The sequence below is a fragment of the Cyprinodon variegatus genome, unplaced genomic scaffold, assembly GCF_000732505.1.
Source record: "Cyprinodon variegatus isolate N-32 unplaced genomic scaffold, C_variegatus-1.0 Scaffold297, whole genome shotgun sequence".
Taxonomy (NCBI): domain Eukaryota; kingdom Metazoa; phylum Chordata; class Actinopteri; order Cyprinodontiformes; family Cyprinodontidae; genus Cyprinodon; species Cyprinodon variegatus.
Genome location: NW_015150750.1, coordinates 733,100 through 748,041, shown reverse-complemented (window position 1 = coordinate 748,041; position 14,942 = coordinate 733,100). Strand labels below are relative to the sequence as shown.

At 36.2% G+C, this 14,942-nt stretch overlaps 1 long non-coding RNA gene across 1 annotated transcript in view; it reads right to left on the bottom strand.

The window, feature by feature from the left end:
* LOC107090497 overlaps positions 1-9,805 on the bottom strand; it is a 115,847-nt gene extending 106,042 nt beyond the window's left edge. Inside the window, exon 1 of the long non-coding RNA XR_001481483.1 lies at positions 9,780-9,805. This is a non-coding gene — a long non-coding RNA (uncharacterized LOC107090497). The remainder of the gene's footprint in view (positions 1-9,779) is intronic.
* Positions 9,806-14,942: the final 5,137 nt, after the last annotated feature.

The window sequence follows — 14,942 nt, the reverse complement described above, 5'->3', positions numbered from 1 at the left end:
TATATATATATATATATATATATATATATATATATATATATATATATATATATATGTATGTTATATGTTATGGGTATGTAAAAGTAGGCCAAAAATGATCAAAAGGTCACATCTTTTGGGGATTTGTCCATAGCAGTGTTCATTTCAAAGCTGTAAAATACATCAGTAAGGTTATTATGTTCCAATATTACCTGGTAGCGTTCCTGAGCTCAAAGCTTCAAATGTACCAATCTAAGAAAATCCCTCTGGTTATCTTTCTTCTCTACGTCTCAAACAGGAAAATAAATTTACTACTTCACTTATGACCTCCTTGCTCACAGTCTTGGTAAGAGATTTTGTCTTAACAGAAGAAACACAAATTTAAAGTGCAGTAAAAGACTAACTTCTGCTTTATTCCTCTTCTTTACATATTTGTTGCCAATTTTTTCTCTTTCAATCTAAATCTTTATATTTTCTCTCTGTTAACCCTCACTTTTGTTAACCCTCTCTATATCTTGCCTTATCCAACTTCTCAGAGTAGTGCACTATAATAAAGAAATCATTTATTCTAGTCCCCCAGTGCTGCTAAGTATTAGCATTACAGCAGAGAGCATTAACTTATCTCAGGGCTACAGGCACCAAATGGTAAAACTAAGCTTTGATAGTTTGCAGGAGGATGACCACAAAACGCCTTCAGCTTAGTAAATTAGGACTGTCATCATGATTAGTAGTAGTGGGTCTTATGTTTTGCTGCCCTGTAATTTACTGTCCTGTACCCGGAGTGCGGTGTCCTGTATGACTCACTTTTGAGCACAAAAGGAATATCAACCTAAATTCAGCTGCAGGGTGACATTAAATGAGATTATTACAGCTCCAGGTTTCCACCACTGGCAAATCTTAATCACTGCATTTTTTTTTATAAAGATAAATTTTTCCTTACCAAATCTGTTTAAGCAGGTGGTATATTGCCAAACTCCATCTAAAACACATTTTGCCTTATGTCAGCACTTGCATCAGAGCATCCCCCATGATCTACTAGAGTCAGAATTCAATGAGCATAATATAAGACAAGAAAAACGCTGCATGTTTTAAAACTGAAATAGACTATACCTTAGCTAAAATAAGTTGTTATATTGCTTTATAAAAGATAAATATCAACTAGCCTATATATAGATTAATATTTTTTCCTGCATGTGGCTGCACACTTTGGCACCTAGATGCAGTCAGTGAGCTGAAAAAATAAAGCTGATAGGTTTCTGGTGGGGTGTTACAGGATGGTTGTGAGAATAATTACCTACATTTTTGTTCAGTAAACTTTGCATTTAAGTGTAGCATACAGATCACTTCAGAGACAAGTAATATGACAGGTTAAAAGAAAGATTGTAATCACATTTTGTGTGCATTCATTGACAAAATATATGCCTGTATTTGGGTTAGAGGTGTAAAACACCTAAGGTTCTGTGGTGATGGATACACACTATAATCAACACTGTGATATTTTATTGAATTATTAAAAGTCAGAATCTCTTTGATTTTGATTTTTTTTATGATTTACATAGCTGCAGATTCAGCAATGACTTCATCCGGGCTTTCATTGCGAGCACAAAAAGATGGAGGAGGATGAGGTATATAGGACATAAGGATGAAGACACAAACATTTAAGCTTCGAAACTATATCAGTTGGGTGTAAAGGGATGTCATTAAACACTTATTCATAAAAATAAAAAGGGCATAATATCCCCCCTTGTCTTTACTTGGAATCAATATGTGACTTTGCATAGTGAACTAAGTTTAAGCTACTATTATAAAGCCTTGGATAAGAAGCTGAAAGCTTTAAGATTAGTAGCCTGCATATATCTTTGAGGGCCTTATTTTAAAGTATAATGAAGCTTTTTTTTTTTGTTGCCTTGCTGTTTGACAGAATAAACTTAGAAAAATCCTCTCAGGCTGCAAAATACTTATTCTCCACCTCTTTATGTTTGCAGCAATTTAGATAGTAGCTTAAAAATGCAAAAGCATTTCAGTATGAGAACTAGTCATGATTTTTTTTTTTAAAGCTGTGGCTAATTGCCCTAATGGCTTTAAATATAGAAACAGTTCATACTAAAAATGGCCACTTTAACTTGAATCCAGAATAATAACTTTGAAGACAAATGTTTGTTTGACTCCAGATACTGCATTTGCCATGAATATAATCAATCTTTACTATCAGACCAAAATGCAGACACAGTTTCACGGCTCATTTAAAATTAACTGAACATTAAATGTGGATTGGTAATGATGTGCACCATAGATTAATCTGGCTGGCGCCAAAAAGCATTTTTATGGACTTTGGTGAAATTGGTCAGCCTTATGAATGCATGTCCAAAGAAAAAAAAAAGCACTCAGTTGCCAACACATATAATAGCTTTAGTCCCAAATGAAAGCATTCTTCATGAATATAGAGGCTGGTTTTATTTAATTTTATTTATTTTCCCTTTGGGATTAATAAAGTACTTTTTAATTGAACTGAATGGAGTCTGGCTCATCAGAGCAGAATTTTAACTACACCAGTTCCCTTACAGATGCACCGATTTTTCTCTTTTTTATTATTCTTTTTGGCTTTATATTTTTATACATGATCACTTTCCAATGGAAATTAAACAAATACCACAAGAAAAAAGAAAAACAGGCAAGAATGTCTATTTTAATTTAAATTAAGACAGCTTAATCCGTGAAAGATTAACTCCACAAAGAATCCACATCAAAGAGCCACGCCTAAAATATTGAACTTTGATTAAATTGATCACATACAGACTAGTATAGACAGACAGACAGATGTAAGAATTTATTGAAAGTGCTGTGAATGCACATGCTTCCATTCATTGTGGACGTCATCTGAGCTGTACGTTCAACCTTATTTCATTTGCTACTTCAGTTGTTTCCACCAAACTTAAAAAGTCGAGAGACAGTCCCACTTCCTATCCACCTCACATCTACACGCCAAGAGAGATGAAGGCAAACAAAAAAGACATAAGAAATGACTAAATTAAAGGAAAATATTTAACAAATATTTAAATACAACATAGACACATACTGTCCATAAAATTGGAAAATAGTATAGCTTCAGTGATTATAATTATATATTTCACTTGGGGTATTTATTGCCACCCTTGTTTGTCATAAATGTCAATCAGGCTTCAGTTGTAAATTCCTCAGTCTGACTGCAAATATTATTGAAATGCAGATGGGTGCTTGGCAGCTGAAGTTCAATAGTCCATTGTAGTGGTCCTTTGCTATTGCAATATTGCCCACATTGATGTTAACATGATGACTGTAATTCAATATTATTTGTAGATAACAGAGTCTGACAGCTGAGGAAATGATAGTAATGAATGAGCATGTTAGATTTCAGAAGACGAAGCTAAAAATAAAAATAAAAACAGTCCTGATGGGTGAATTGTTGATCTCATGAGAAAGGGCAAAAACATGTCATCAAAAGCTGAATTTCAGTTGCTCAGACTGAATCTTTATTCATTATAAATGCATTTGTCTGCAGATTAATTTCACTAAACCAAAACTTCATTTCAAGGTATAGAAACAAAATTCCTTTGATATGAAAATGTATTAAAAATTCAGTTTGTCTGCCTTCTCTTTTAGTTCTATCACTCAATGTAATTTTTTATCAGGCATTTAATGAAATTCATTTTTAAACTAATGCATTTAATTTCAATTGAAGTGAATACAGACAGTCTGAGCTATCCATATTCAGCTTCTGATAAAACGAGTTTCTGTATACACAGACAAGGTAGATGAAATAAAAAGATCTCCTGGACAAAGCATTTATACCTATTTAGACCTTGAAAGACCTAAGAATAAATTACACAAATGTTCACACTTTATACTTTAAGCCCAGCAAGAACATTTTATTTTGTCTTTACTCTAAAGACAAAATCAAGCCAAATGATTGATGCAGAAACTACACTCCTAAGATTCTGATCTTCTCTGTCTAAACATGTGTTTTCAAATATCAAACATCATGACTCATGTCAACACTCACTCTTCCACTGAACAAAAACTCTCACCTGTGCGTCAGAAATCACTGACCTGGTTTTCCTATAATTCAGTCATTTCCAGGCTATTACCATTTTCTGTGGCTCAAAAGCAGCATGACACAGAAAAATGTCACTCTTTAGGTCATGACACCTGCTGTTAAGTATAATACATAATTTGATTCTACACGAACACTGCGAGGGTGTACATATACATAATTAAAATCACAATATTAAAAAACTGAGTACAAAAAGTCCAAATGTATGCTACTGCTATAATAATGCACGTACCCTTCAAAGGTCTTATAAGACTGTAAGAGAACATTAGTTGAAGTTCAAGGGTGACACATCTGCAGACTTAGGGAGATGTTACACCTTGCCGATTTAGACAGCGTCTCTGGGATTTGACGTCCCAGAATCTCCTAAAACGCTGGCATACGCTGAACTTTCTATGTTTTTTTTTTTCAATTTTGGGTGTATACATTGTAAGGGTGTGCAAAATAATCGCCGTGACGATGCATCGCGATTCTAATTCTTGTGATCTATTGCATCGATTCTTGATGGCAAGAATCGATTCTTAATTTAAAAGAATGAACAAATAAAATACATTAATGGTTGGCTCACATCAGCCAAATCAAGTGGAATACAACTTCCAGTCCAGTAGGTGTCGCTGCGGATGTGTTGACGCCCGCTGCCTTGTGTCACAAGCATTTCCGGCCGTGGGATACTGCGACGAGTCATATGAAATAAAACATGGAGGACACTATGAAAATTCGCCCCGCGGTTCCATCACATTTCAAGTCAGATGCTTTGATGCATTTTGGTTTTAAAAACAAAGAAGGTAAAAATGAAATTGATTTGACACACGTTATTTGCAAAAAGGGAAATATACATTTGAATGTTTTCATTTCATTGGTTTAAAGGACCACTGAGGCCATGTAAACGGCACTGATTATCCTTATTTTGTTATTTTAAGTTTTATGAATCCTAGGATCTTTTTGTCAGTGTGTCCACACCAGTAATAGTAATATTTCTGTCCAGTATTTGTTTTCATGGCAACACCTCCAAAAGTCGTTTCAATAAATACAGCTATGTATGAATTCAGTTGCTTTCAGTTATGTATCAATTGAAGACACTATCCAGATCATACCCAGTCAGTCAGCCACTGGTAAGGGCTGTATCTTTTTCTTAGTGTTCAGTGAAAATATCGCAATGCATCGCAATATTATCGTGATGCATCGTGATAGAATTGCATCGTGGCATGTGAATCGTGATTTGAATCGAATCATGACTTCTTTGCCAATACCCACCCCTAATACATAGCGTATTCATTAGGAGTCCAGAGCTTATGTCTAACGACAGCCTAACTTATGCATAATCCATGATAGCGTAATGCCCGTGAAATGTCACAAACCAGTTTCCTGAGGGGGGCAGCAATGCACCCAGAGGCACCTGGCCTGCATAAAAAGATGTCTTTGATCGCGGTATTAACTTAGCTGCTGTTTACCACCTGCCAAAAAAAATAAAGAAAAAGAAAAAAGAAAAAGAAGAGAAGAAGGTTTGCAGTCGCAGCAGATTCAGCATCATGTCTGCTAGGAAGTTTGTTGGTCGTGGCCGTGGGCGCGAATGCAGGGAGGATCCATCACACTCACCTTCTAGCTCACCCTATGATGGGGATGAAGTCTTGAGGAGAACTGCCAGTTTCCTCCTGTGAACCCCCTTTTCTACCAAAACGCTGCCAATACGCCATTATACAGTAGCTGTAAGTTAGAAACACGTTCAGCTATCGTTTGGAACACGTCAGATACGTGTTACGCATAAGTTATGCACAAGTTATTATAAGTTTTGGATAAGCTAGATGCCACGACTTATGAGTAACTTACTCTTAATGTATTTGAACAATCAGATAATTTACCTGTAACTTATGGCCCATTTATGAGCATACGATGGCATACGCCTCGACGTACTCGCCGTATGTCGACGTGTGCAAGCGTGCCCATAACTTATCCAATGTATGCCAGCATTTTTGCCATATTTTCCGTACGTCAGGCATTCGCTGGTCTAAACTGTCAAGGGGTGACAGGGGCATTACCAAGACATGGTGATCTACTTAAACTCAAAGGTCAGAGAAGAAGATAATTAACAGGGAAGCAGCCAAGAGGCCCATGGTAACTCTGGAGGCAAAACTTTGTGGCAGAGAACAAATAATGTAAATCCCTTTTTTGTCCCACAATGGGGAAATTAACTCTCTGCATTTTAACCCATCCCCTTGGGGAGCAGTGGGCTGCCATTGTGTGGCGCCAGGGGAGCAGTGTGGGATTAAGAGTTTTGCTCAGGAACCCAGAGTGCAGGCTGTGGGGATCAAACCGGGTACTTGCAACCTTCTCAGAGCACATGCTTACTGCCCTAACAGCTAGGCCAACACCACCCAATATAAATAATAGACATTAACAGTGTTAAGCAAACGATGGTTAAGCAGACTGGTAGTTTTGGAATGAAATCTGTTAGAGATTTCAAAGGACTTGAGACTGGTATGAAGTTTCCCCTTCTAGGAGAGTAAGAACCCTAAAAATACTTACAGACAAGGCTATTATAAAATAGTTACATTGAATTAGGGCTGAAACAATTAATCAAATGAATCATGATTAATTGATTATTAAATAATCATCAATTTATTCAGTAATCCAGTAATCGTTAACACAGACAGAGTAGCCCACTTAGAGCAGTTACTATAACAAAAGAGTTTTTTAAATATATATACATAAAACATTTTTTATTTAAGGCTAAAAAAAAACTTTTTCATCTGTCAATCTGATCTATCCAAAACACCTCAAGTGAAAAAGTTTTAGTTTCACTGGTTTAATTTTATGCAAAGTCTTCTTTAAGGAACCTGTGGCTAACTGATTAATAATCTAGGCCTATGAATTTAAAAAATATTCGACAGATTCAGCTATTTGAAAACAATAATAATCAATATTTGCAGCCCTACAATAAATGGATCTCCTGTTTGCTGAGGACCCAGTCTTTCACGTTCTGAATGCGTTTCTGCTCCAACATACCTCATTCAAATTACAGAATTGTCTCCTGTTTGCCAACAAATACTGTACCACAGAGCTCTGTTAATAACCCATAATAAAACATAAAACAGCAGGGCAGTGGGCCCTGAAGGCCAAGGTTGGGCAACACTGGTAAAGATCTGGCAGTGATCAGGAAAAAGGCCCACGCCACTCTCTTTCACTTGTAAAAATCAGAAAACACATGCATCATTTTACTTCTGCCTTTACAATTATGCACTACCTTGTGTTTGAATGAAACAATATCCCAATAAAATATTATAACTACTGTGAAAATATGGCAATGATTTAAGAGGCATGAATTCTTTTGTTAGGTGCTGTAATAATTTGACAAAGACAAAAAACATCCAAGCCTAGTACCTACTGTAAGTCTTTATGGATATCAAATATACACTAAATAAAGAACGTCTGAATTTTCTGGTAGACTTTTTTGCTTATTCACAGTATGGTGAACATTTTTACTGCCGAAAGAATCCTTGTGAAAGGAAATGTCCTTCTTCCTAACTTTTGCAGTCATCTCTTCTGTAATATTTGCTTACAGCGATGAGGAACTCATTCCTGAATGAACATGGCAGATTTTCATCCAAGTCCTTCCACATGCTGCACGCCCACTGTGTCTGTGCCTCAGCGCTGCACGGTAATACATAGTGAAAATGAGATGCTGCATGACCATGACGGCTGCCATGCACAAGAGGGGCGGAGCTTGAAAGATGACAAGAGCGGTTGTAAGTTGTAATTGGCTCCCAGTGACATCATTGATAAAGACCTCTAAAGAGAGAGAGTGAGAAAGCAGTGAATCCTGCTCGCTCATTGCCCTACAATCCAATGAAGTCATGCAGCTTTAGGACGTTGCTTGGCTGAACAACACAAGCAAGTATGAAGTAAGCATATAAAGCAAGATTTTGAGAGACATTTGCTTTCGTGTTGCAAGTCACCGAACTGAATTGTTGGATGTAACATGAAGAATAAAATATGATTCTCAACATTAAGTTTCTTTGTATCACTGCTGGGATTTAAAACCCTCGTTTTTAGTAGAGAAAAAGCAAAAAATTATGACTTTTACTTTTGAAATATGAAGAAATAGAAATCATTTTAGTTAAAATTGTGTATAAAATTGATTTACTGTTAATTTAAAAGTCTAGAATTAAGTATAACTACGGAATAAAAAACAGCCAAATTAAATAATAGCCATCAAAAAGGTGTGGTGATATGGCTTAAAATCTAATCTCCGATGTTTCACCACAAAATAAGATTATCTTATTTTTTTTTCTCCCTTAAGCTTCATAAAAAATGAGAAATTACTCAAATATCTTTTATTTTAATCAACCCTTTTATGATCATAACTTAAAGGGCAATGCTCTAAAACATGCTGGTTAAATTATTGTGTTTCCATCAAATAGTGAAAGTGTAAAAAACTAAATGTTTGAAGTGAGATAGTTTATCAGCTTTAGGTCGACATCTAAGAACAAAAATTTATGAACTGATGTCACTGAACCATGGAAGCCCAAGTCTACTAACAAGTGTATTATTAAGTGTCTTATATAAAAATAAGACACTTATATTTTATGTAAGATTGACTGTACTGACATTTAAGTTGACTGTCCTTTGTTTTCTCAATAGGAAATATTTTATGACAGCCGACTTTCTTTGTCTATGATAAAGGTAAAAAAAAAGCTCTTTCTGCCCATTGTACTGCACTTCCCAGCATCAGGTGGGAGAGGGGCAATGCTGTGCAACTCTATGTTCCCAAATGCTAGAAAAATGGAGGAGAATGTGGTGCTTTTTCTGAGATGAAATCTTAGGAATTGTTAAATTGGAGCAGCTAAAACTCCTGGTATAACATGATGTTGCTAGTTGGTGTTGCACTTTATAGAATTGTTGCACAGTTACAATAAATCTGAAAATATTTCAGCATATCTCAAAATAATGAACAATTAATGTAACTAAACAGAGAGCTAATCATAGTGTGAGAAATGTGGACTGAAAAAAGAAGAAATGACTACTTTAATATATGGCTGCATTAAGAATACCCAAGAGTTTCAAACATTCTAGCTTCAAAACAAATAAATTAAGTAACTAAAGCAAATACTTAAAGCATCCTGCCCCTCCCCCACCTGTTTATTTATCCTCCTGGAATTCTGGCCGGAGAAAAAAAAAATTGCAACACTTTTACTTCACTTACAACAAAGACAGATTTCACTGTTGTGAAACATTATTTTTGGTAGCTCAAAATAAAGGCCTTCATTCTGTGATTAAGGAAAAGACAATAGAGTTGTCAAACTACAATCAGGATGTCTGTTACATAGTTGTTGGCTACTGGTGCAGACAGCCTGACTAGGGTAGAATTTTAGATTATTATAAAACAGAACATATGTAATTGTAGGGATCTATTTATCTGAATTATAATTTTAAATATATCCACTATTTTGCAGGAGTAAAAGCACTTTTTTGTTTAACTTTCTGTGTCAAACCCATACAGTGAAAACATGATGCTTTTACTAAAGGCCAAAGACTTAAAATCTACCATTTTATTTCTACTTCTATTTTTCTGTTAAAAACAGCTGCTGCCGGGTTGTTGTTTCAAATATCAGATTTGGTAAAATAGCTTCTGTTGTCTTTATTTCTACTTCATTATCAGCAATGCTATGCATATACATATACTGAACAATATCTGGGATCATCACATATAACTTACCCATGCAGAAGGATGAGTAGGATCAGTCTCAAGTCCAAGATATGTCTTGCAGAGAGAGTTACAAAGAATTCTTATAATCCTTAAAAGTGTCTCCATGAGTTCTGGATTTCCAAGGGTTCCCTAAAATGCAATCTGACTGGCAATGCTGTTGCTGAAGTTTAAATCCTACGTGCGATAAGTCTTTACCTTCTCCCAAAAATAAGCTCCATAGCCTCATAATCCTCTTCTCTCTTGAAACGTTGCTTGATAGGTGAGACCTTCATGCTGTTTGTGCGTATTTTATTTTTCCTTCACCTTCCGCGGGAGATGCTGTGCAAAACAACCTGAGTTAAAATTCCACCTGAAGATGGAGACAAATCAAAAAACAGGTTAGGAAGATTGTAGCAAAAATTGCAAATAAATCAAAGTTTTGCTCTGTGCTCTGTAAACTATTTGATGTCAAACATTTATCAGTTTGAAATAATCTTCTAACCACTGCTGTGTTTTCCTTTCCAGGGAAAATTAGTCCTGCACTGGTGTATAGTGGGAAACCAATGTAACATTAATGTAATATCACAAAACATTTTTTTAACAAATCTACTACTAAATAAAATCCAGGTGTTTACTGTTTTTCGTTCATTCAATTGCATAAACACATATATTCATCACAGTGTTTTTTAGCCATTGTACACGTTTGAGATAGACACTTTAAGATAAATAAGAATTGGCTATGAAATACCAAGATTGAGTTATGACTGCTCTCCCGCTATTAGCTATAATTACTGTAATCTAAAGTTGTTGTTTTTTTCAGAATACATTTTGAATCAACAGTTATAAAACTTTAACAAATCATGCGGTACAGAACACATTGATTTTATTGTAAATAAACTCCTAGCTTTACAGTAACATATTCTGCAAAGTTTTAGGAGTTCAGAACTGTTGTAAATAAAACAAGTTTATTTTTAAACAACAAAATTGCTAAACATGTCCAAGTTAACAGAGGAGTAATAAACTTTTAATAGTTAAGTGAGGCTTAAAGAAGAATGTATTAAGTTGTAATAAACTTTTTTTTAGTTAAAACAGCATATATGAGAAATTATTGTCTTTATTACACCTTATGAACAATAAATGGGCATCTATTGTTGATATGAGCGAGTTTAGAACTACAGATGGACTCACTACACAGAGGAATGTGCATATATGTCAAACAAACTATTAGGTAAAATAAAATGTTTGTTGTGGGGTTTTTTTTTTACTCTCATGGGTTCATTTAGTTGTCTTTTGGTCCTCTAATAATTAAAACTGAAGTTGTTAAGCATTATTTCCAAGGTGCAAAATAAATTTTTTGAAAAAATCTGTATTATTCTGGACAGTAATCTGACATAACAGCATTAAAAAGATATTCAATCAAATGAGTTTTAGGAGAAACCGGCCATTTCCTGTTGGATTTGCGCTCTTTTCTTTCGCTCTTCTTTGTATGGGGTTGAGAACAAAGGAGCCTTTACTGTAACAAAGACGCGGCTGCAGCGACTTATACCTGTTGATCTGATTTCAACAACTTTCTTCGAGATCCTCCGTTTGCACTAATTTGGTTTTCATCTGGTCACATCTTTTTTTTGCCCTTAAACATATCATGTAGGTAAAGTTTGTGACTCACTTTCCTGCAGACTGTACACCTGATTGCATTGCACATAATTCCCTCGATGCTCTTCCAACTTCCCAAAAAATAAAATACAGTAACTTTATAAATAAAAATCGATAGCAGGCGCAATTTAATCGTTTACAATAACAAAATATGCAACTTTGATTTCTTTTTTCCTGCGTGCGTAAAAGGTTCTTCCTTGCGCAAACTTCTGACAGGCTTTGTTTTGTGTGTTGCAACATCCCCAGGAGACAAAAACATGGCACCAGCTCTTACTCCATCTCACTTCTATCATAAGCTCAGATTTAACACCTTCTGAAATAGCACAAGTTTGCTATAAATGAGCTTTGTGAAGATGCGTCTCTGAGCATCCCCTCAAGTTCTCTCCTCAAAGACAAAGGAAAAGAGGACCGCTCCTCTCGCTCTCTCTTTCTCCCCTAGACTTCTTTATGTCTCTCGCTCCTGCTTTGTCCTCAAGTTTTGTGCGCTGACGCACCAACTACAGTCGCAACTTTATACTGGAAACACACATACCAAGCCACTCCAAAGAGAAGAAAGCGAGCGCACCATCCCCAGTTGGATGCAACTCACCTGAGCTGGTTCGCTTTGCGCGCGTCCCCGTGCGTCCGTGGAAAAAGTTTGAGAGGGGCACCAAGCTCTGTGTTGTTGAGTCCCCCCTTTGTCTGCACGTGTGATAGATGGATGGGGCTCCGCTTGGCCGCGCCTAGTTCATTTCGCTCTCCAGAGTCCCGCCCTCTCAAAGTCAAACAACTATGCGCACAAACAATGTCAGACAGAGGAATCTCCTGATTGTTAGAGGGAAAAAAAACATTTTTGATATATTTAGCAAGTGAGTAAATGCTCTTAAGTTTAAACCAAGCCTGTTATGTCGTTTCATTTGGCTGAAAATCCACACTGTTAACTTTAGTGCATCATCCCTTCTACTTACCTTGACTTCTCTGCCCAGGTTTGAAAATTAAAGGGGAAGCAGAAACTTCCCTCAATGCGCCAGTAGGAGACTGACATTGTGTCTGGACAGCAGCAGGCAAACAAAGAAAAGCCAAAAGTCTTTGTCTAAAGTGGAATCCAGACTGGACCAGAATATGACTTATAATATGGCGTGCTTCCTTGTAAGATGGGGTGGAAAGTGGAATTAAAAAGCTAAAAAATATGACTGAGCTTGATAAATTAAGGATCTAAAAAAGATAAAGGAACCAATGTTTTAAAACCGATGGCATGGTAAAAACTGCTTTTTTGTTTGTTTGTTTTTGGGGGTTTTTTTTTACCATTACACTCACTGGTCACTTTGTTAGGTAAATCTGTTTAGTCATTAGTTATCACACAGAGCAAATCAGCCAACCACATGGCAGCTACAGCAACTGAATTTATTTGGTCATTTAAACAAAAGGAAGATGAGTTTTTGAGATTCAAACTGCACATCGAAATAGAAGGAAATACATTTTAAATGGTCTACAATGTTTCATTGTTGCCAGGCTGCTTCCTCTGTGTATATTTTCAAAAGGGCTAATTTAATGTGATTTTTACTCACAAACTTCCTACTGAGAATAATAAAAAAATAAATAAAAAAAAAGAAAATATCTAGCTAGCTCTAGATTCATGGGCAAAAATGTGTCGCTCATGTCAGAGGTCGGAAACAATAGCCATTCTAGTTGAAAAGCAACAGGTGCTTCCTAACTACTCGGCAACCAAGGTATGGTGTATGCTTTTCTCTGATGGCACCTTGAAGCAGATAGGCTGCAGCAGGAGTAGACTTCACTCTGTCAGCCAGGAGAAAAGAAACCAAGGCTACAGTCCATTAGGGCTCCCCAAAGTTGGACAATAACACAGATGGAAAATACTTTATGGTCTGAAGGGTCTCAGGTTCAGTGTGCATTAATGCTGTAGAATGATAATTTGGGATAAAGTCCTTGAAAGCCTGAATCCACTCTGCCTTATATCCATGGTTCTGCCTGCTGCTGGGGTATGATAAGAAGAGGAATGTTTTCTAGGCCCACTTTGGGCCCCTGAATACTGTCCAAGCATTGTTTGAAACATTATAGCTGAGCTAAATATTATTGCTGAACCTGTCTTGTACCAGTCTTCTAGCAGGATAAGGCACCATGCCACAATCTTAAAGCATCTTAAACTGATTAATTGATCATGAGAATGAATCCACTCAGCTCCAATGGCTCCTAGAGTCAACAGACCTTAATCTATTAGAGCATATTTGATATGTGGATGAAGAGGAGATTTGTATGACAGCTCATTGATGCTATCATGTTAACGTGAAAAGAAAATTCTCTAAGGAACCTTTAACTTCATAGTTATAGACTATATTTATGTGATCTATCAGATAAAGTCCCAAGAAAATACACTAAAGTTAATGATTCTACGAGAATGTAAAAAAGCTCAAGGTTTACAAATACCACCAATGAACAAGAGTTTGCTTGTTTTTAGGAATACAAACGCTCCCTTCAACACATTGAAACTGATGAAAAAAGTCACATCAGTCATTTAGCAGTGGTCATATCTATAAAACAAAGGGAAAGTCAGTAGTCACTTACAAGTCTAAATTCAGCTTCAGCTGATCCAGAATGCTGCTGCCCATGTCCTCACTAAAACTGAGAAAATAATGTACATTACACCAGTTCTTCACAAGTCCCTACACTGACTGAGTGTATGAGAGCACACTTTATAATAATTCTGAAATTACAGACTTGTCAGTGTATAAACCACGCAGACATGTACCCATTTCCCACTGGCCAAAAATCTTTTTTTATACTCTGGAACAATCCATTTTAGTGGCAGTGGAAACAACTCACTAACCAGAGATGGCAAAAGTACTCACTTTCCGTACTTGAGTAAAAGTACAGATACTTGTGTTAAAAAATACTCTGGTAAAAGTGGAAGTACTGATTAAACTTCTTTACTCAAGTAAAAGTAACAAAGTACAGGCTTGTAAATTTACTTAAAGTATAAAAGTAAAAGTAGAAACCACTTTTTTCATGCCGTTGCCTACATTTTAAATGGATGTCTGCCAATATGACCTTCCATGTTGCTCTCCGTTGTTTACTGTCCTGTCACACTGGTGACATCATCAATACTAACCCAGCATGATGGCGTCACTGGACACTCAGCGGTGTAGGGACAGAGGACACGCAGCTTGCCAGTGGGGAGTCAGACCCAGCTTTTTTTGCTAATGTGAGGGGAGCCAAGTGACGATCAGTGGGAAAGAGGACGTAGAGAAGCGGCTTTCTGGTTAAGAATTCATTTCTTTAAAGTTTCCTTTTGACTATTATAAAACTGTAAACCAAGACAACTTTAGTTTAGTTTTGTATTTCTAATATTCTCTGCCTTTATGTACTTTCTTCTATGTGTTTTTTTTCTTAATTTTTGTTCATGTACAACACTTTGAATTGTCTTGTTACTGAAATATGTGGCATAAATTAACTTACTTTGCCTCAAATATGTTCAGCAGAGTAGAAACAACAAGTTGGAGACCTGTAAGTTCAATTGAAAGCAGTTATAAAGATCTGTATTAA